Genomic DNA, 6,210 nt, shown 5'->3' with positions numbered 1-6,210 from the left:
GCGTTTCATTAGTCAAGGTCAAATCAAAATTAGAAATAAATTAAAAATGTACCAAAGAAAAGCAATCTGTTTCCTTTCATCACAGACACTGCTGTCATAAAGCTCATCACCTGCCAATTAATATGTTAATCCAGCGTTTACATTTCTGCCATCTTGTGGCCACAGTGGACAATTGTCAAAGATGCATTTATTTCAGTCTGGCTGGAGCTGGGCGAGCAGCGAGGGCAGCAGCATGTTTCTGGTGGTTTGCATCTGTGCACTGTAAATAAACTGCTGCTGTGTGAGTGTAAACTGATGGAAGAGCAGCATGCGAGGTGCTCTGCTGCCTCAGCTTTCACTGCTGTGCTATGAGTTACTAACTTACTATGAAAGCACAGTTAGGGGACAGCAGCTCTCACCATCTCTGATTATAAAACAGGCATGTTCATCAGGTGCAGGCTCAGCAACACTTTCAGATTGGCATCTATGAGAATGACAAAATGAGCGGCTGTTTAACCCACTCCACATTACTTTTCTTATTCAATGTTTTTCATTTCAGTGTTGTCTAAGGGCTATGGTTGTGTATGTATGATTTTAACACTAAATGTTTTGAACAGCAGTTTACATTTTGCCACATGAGAGAAAAAATGTGAAAAATATGACATTTTCTTTGAACTGTTACTCTAAGCTTTCTTTGAGCTGCTTAGTTACATTCAGAGGATTTAACATCCCCAAAATTCACTTGCATACCTTTTCTTATTTTATTTTTTTCTTAGTTTTTATTTCTTATTTTTTCACCACTTATCCAACCAGGCTCACAGTTTGGCTTTTGTTTTGCAAAAGAAGAGAGGCAGGGATCACTCTGGGATATGAAGACTGGTGAGTGTCTGAACCACTATTCTCTCTGTGAACATGATCACCTTACATGATATCCTGGGTCGCCCATGCCCTGGCATTTGTATTGTACTTTATAAAGCTCCAATTGTGATACCAGTTACGTCTTGGAACTTCTTGTTGGTACACTGAGCTACTAGTTATTTCAAGGTTAGTCCAGATGTTGGGTGTCAAAAAATCCATAAGGTCCACATCCTATTCATGGAACCGCCTCCAGTGGGGTTACTTGGATTGTAGCATTCAAACAGCGACCTGTTCTCATCCCTTGTCCATGAATGCCTACTTGTTTTTTTTCTGTTTTTGTTATTTTTATGATAACACGATATACAAAATACACACTGTATATATGTACTCAGGTCTGGGGCCTGGAGGGACCAGTTAGAGACCACTCACTGGACACCAGTTCTTAGACAGGTAGACTCCTTCAGTGAGCCAAAGACAACGTTTGGCTTGCAGATCAGTAAACCCAAATCCAGAACCATGGGCTGTGTGTTTTGTTTAAATCAATGCAAATGATAGAATGAAGAAAAGTTAATAAACGCATTAGATCGATCACATTTAGACTCATTAAAAGGTCATTTTGGGGACAGTTTTATATTGATGTAAGGACATATTGTAGTGGACTCAATAATTCCTCCATTTTGTTCTGTCCTAAATGTTGACTTCCCCAGTTTATGAGAAAATAAAAATCACATCAGCTGACCCACAATGTCACAGTACCATGAATAAAATTGCTTCCTCCCTTAGTTTCAAATTAAAACTTTTGTGAAAGAGACCCAGCAGGAAGTGTGCAGTTTGGTAGAGCAGTCTGTCTATGAAACATCGGCCTAGTGTTAAAAATGAAACATCACTGAGCTGCACTCGTGGTACTTTGATGTAATGTTTAGGTTTATTAGTTGCTCTTCTCATAACCAGAAGTTCTGGTTATGTCCTGCAGAAGTTCTCTGATGACTCTGCAATAGTCAGCCTCATCACTGATGGGGACGACAAGGAGTACAGAGGACTGACCCAAGACTTTGTGGACTGGTGCCAGCTGAACTACCTCCAGATCAACGCCAGTAAAACCAAGGAGCTGGTGGTAGACTTCCGCAGGCACAAACATCCTCCACTGCAACCACTGAACATCCAAGATATGGACATTGAGGCTGTGGACAGCTACAGGTACCTTGGTGTTCATCTGAACAACAAACTGGACTGGACTCATAACTCAGACGCCCTCGACAGGAAAGGGCAGAGCAGGCTGTACCTGCTGCGGAGACTCAGGTCGTTTGGAGTGGAGGGCCCACTCCTGAAGACCTTCTATGACTCTGTGGTGGCCTCAGCCATCTTCTATGGTGTGGTCTGCTGGGGCAGCATCTCTGCTGGGGACAGGAAGAGACTGAACAGGCTGATCAGAAGGGCCAGCTCTGTTCTAGGATGCCCTCTGGACCCAGTGGAGGTGGTGAGTGACAGGAGAATGGTGGGTAAGATGTCATCCCTGTTGGACAACATCTCCCACCCCATGCAGGAGACAGCACTGAGCAGCTCCTTCAGTGGGAGACTGTGGCACCCACGTTGTGGGACAGAGAGATTTTGCAGGTCTTTCCTCCCCACTGCTGTCAGACTCCACAACAAAGACTTTTGCAGCTGATCAAACCCTCACACGTGCAATAAGACTGCTATATGTGCAATTCTTGTGCAATTCTTCTTCTGACGAAGTTGTATTTTTGTATTTTCCTACTCAGTTGTATATAGTGTTTGTATTTCTATTTTATTCTATTGTATATATTATTCTATTTTATTCTGTTGTATATAGTATTTTATTTTATTCTATTGTATTTTATTGCATTCCAGTGTTTTATACTTTCTGCTACATAACTTTGCACTTTTGCTGTAACAAAACAAATTTCCCACCTGTGGGACTAATAAAGGTCATCTTATCTTATCTCTCATCTTATCTTAACCAGGCAGCTACCGACATATATGACTTGATTCTTTTTTATTTATTTATTTTACTTCTTTATTTATTCATTCTATTTATTGTCCAATTCTTCACTTAAACTCATCTAACCACGTTCTCCTAACACAAAACATCAAGCCATTTCTCTTCTTCTTTTCTCTTTTACTCAGTAGAGTGTTGACTCGAGTCAGACCAGTGTTCCAGTCCAGGTTTTCTCTATGTTTCTATAGGTGGTGCAGACTGTTTCGTCAATAAGAAACAAAGAAGGACTCATCCAGGCTGGAGAAACTGATCAGGAAGGCTAGCTCTGTGGTCGGCATGAAGCTGGACAATCTGCTGACAGTGGCAGAGAAAAGGACACTAAAAAAACTGCTGGACATTATGAACAATGCTGGGCATCCTCTGCACATGGCCATTAACAACCAGAAGAGTCTGTTCAGTGACAGGTTGCTTCTCCCCAAGACAAGAACTAACAGACTTAAAAACTCCTTTGTCCCACACGCCATCAGACTGTTTAACTCCTCTCTGGAGGGGAGAGGGAGGGGAAACAGGAGGACAAAGGAGGGGGGAACAACTAAGCTGTAGTGCCTCTTCACTTCACTGTGCAATACTTTTGTTAATAGTCAACGGTGCAATAGACCTCAATACTTGAAATGTGCAATTCACTTGTATTTTTATTTTTATTCCTATTTATTCTATTTATCCCCTTCGTATATTTTATTTATATTTGTCTCTGTATTTATATATGTGTGTGTATATATATATATAATATTCTGTAACTCTGTAACTTCTGTCGGTGCTGTGCTTTAGGAAACCGAATTTCCCAGAGGAACCCACCCGAGGGATTAATAAAGTTTTATCTTATCTTATCTTACCTAAAACCCCCCACTCCACTGATGACTTGCTCTTAGCCAACACCCTTAACGACTTCTACTGCCGTTTTGACGAGCCATCAGGCAGCCTTCACACCTCCAACGACCCCAACAATAGAGTGTTAAGGTTCAGAATATTGGGGATGGACACCAGAGGAAAAACCCACAATAACAACACTGGTCCGGTCGGGTTGAGTCAAACGATGATTTAATGATCACACACGTGGGAGATGGACACTGTATGCAGACAGTCTCAGATCTCATCTCAAAAAACACATCACCATAGTTTTATGAAATCAGGGTATTAGAACGCCCCCTCATGCGTAGTGACAGGTGTAATACAATCAATGTTGACAATTTTATTTAACACAAAGAATAACATTGTCTCCTTCCCGAGGGCAGACGCTAACTGCCCCCCTTCTCCTGGAACCGTCTGTACCCTGCTAAGACACAACATGGCAGCTACAAGGACTCTTTCATTTATTAAGACCATCAGTGTGTATTGCTCTAAATCAAGTATATAATATTAAATGAATATTGCTGGATCAGCTACTTCTACTTAAAACATATTAAAACATGACTAAGCACAAAATCACCAAGAATGACATCTTATAAGTGCTGTGTAAGCGCGTGCGGCCTTCCAAGCTCAAAGCCTTTGCCCTCCATAGATCAGCCAGACTCGCGCTGGCTGTAGCTTTTAACCTTTAATTACCTTGAGCACAACTCTAGAATGAGCAACAAACTGCAATGTGTATGGAATGATCATGGTTACATCTGCAATGGAAAATCATGTTATTATTCTGGTACCTGTAAGAAAAGATCAAACTAAAGTTATCACTATCACTGTAATGCAAAGAATAATGTAAGATCAAAAACTTCAATTTATGCTTAATGCAAAGCTGGTTATATACTTCTAATGAACTAATAATGGCATATTAAAATATTAAATGATAATGAGAAAAACATCCCCTCCTTATTCTACAATTCCCTCTGTTGGGGGACACAACTGTTGTGTCCCTCCTTGGCCTACACATTCAGTTCCACATGCATCATTGGCATCATGGACATTGGAGTAATGACTCCAGGGTCCACTGCCCTCACAGACATACTTTTGAACATTCTTCTGGCACAAGGGATGAGACAACAACAAATAACCATAATACCCACCACAACAGACAAAGAAAACATGACCGAAGCGATGACCCCCTTCCACCGTCCGAACACTGAGGTCAGCCAGCCTTCTAACGGATTACCAACACCGGAGTGATCATGCATAGTTTCAGAAAGGCTCTTTAGGCCCTCCAGAGCCTTGGTTACCGACCCATCTGGAGCAGTATTGTTTGGAATAAAGGTGCAACACTGGTCGGCAAACATAGCACACACGCCCCCCTTTTCCGCTAACAACATGTCAAGGGCCATTCTATTCTGCACTCCCATTAACGAGGTCGGACCCACCTGCTCCGCTAACCCCTCCAATCCGTCTCTGGTCAGGTTAGAGAGCCTCAGTACATTGTAATGAACATAATTAATCCTATCTACATTCTTGTTTGGAGTCACTGGAAAGAAAGCAGAAATTATTGGAATATTTTCAAACCCGGCTGCTATTTGGTCAACAAGTTTAAATTCATTTGGAACCCCCCTGGGCACTCCAATGGAGTCGATCCAGGTGGGGGAATTCATTCTAGGGTCATAAACATTTGTGTCTTGTATTCCTCTCTTCCTCAAAATGTGTCTTTTGCGCCTGGCTGCCAAAGTGCGCGTATTGTGTGAGGGAATTGATTTTACCTTATTTCCGATCAGCATAAGTGGCGCTCCTAGTCTCACCATCGCGCACGTCCCCACGCTCCCAAGAGGAACACGTACCAGTAGAGTCCTGTGCCCGCAATAGTAATACAGCCCGCTCCTAGCCCAAGTCCCAATTAGGGTGGCTGCATCACTCACATTGTTGGTGGTCCTCCCAATCTGGGTGACCGAACAGCAACTGGGGTCAATTTCCCCCAACCGATATTTAACTTTATCTGTGGTAAACTTAAAGCACGTATAATTATCTTTCCGGGGCATAAACGGCCCTACTTGCGTGAGCTTGCCAATAGGGGGAAATAGACTGGACAACACAACAACACGTATTCACAGCTCCTCTAGTTATTTGCAACATACAATTATAGCCCCACTGATCCTCTGGATGCAGAGGTGCAGGCTCTATAAATAAACGCGGCCTTGCCGAAGCGCAGGCTACACAATTAGCCACTTTTTGTTCTCTAGCATTTTGGGCTATCCAGTCCAGCCAGATGTTACTGTCACTGAACCCGGTAGCGCGTTCAATCAAATCCTGAGGTTTCAGGGTGGTGTAGTCCACCGACACTACTCGCCTCTCCCTTGGTTCGTGCTCCTCTGGTATAGCTTCCGATGACCCGCTCCCCTCTCGCCCTGTAAAAGATGCAACAGAGCTGGTGGGAGTAGAAATCACACGAGTTGTCATGTCTTCTCTACCTGACGGTACGCGATTAGTTTTTTCTAGGAAATTAA

Source organism: Astatotilapia calliptera, chromosome 3 (assembly GCF_900246225.1).
Source record: "Astatotilapia calliptera chromosome 3, fAstCal1.2, whole genome shotgun sequence".
Taxonomy (NCBI): domain Eukaryota; kingdom Metazoa; phylum Chordata; class Actinopteri; order Cichliformes; family Cichlidae; genus Astatotilapia; species Astatotilapia calliptera.
The sequence above is the reverse complement of the archived record's forward strand: the minus strand, read 5'-3'. Positions refer to the sequence as shown.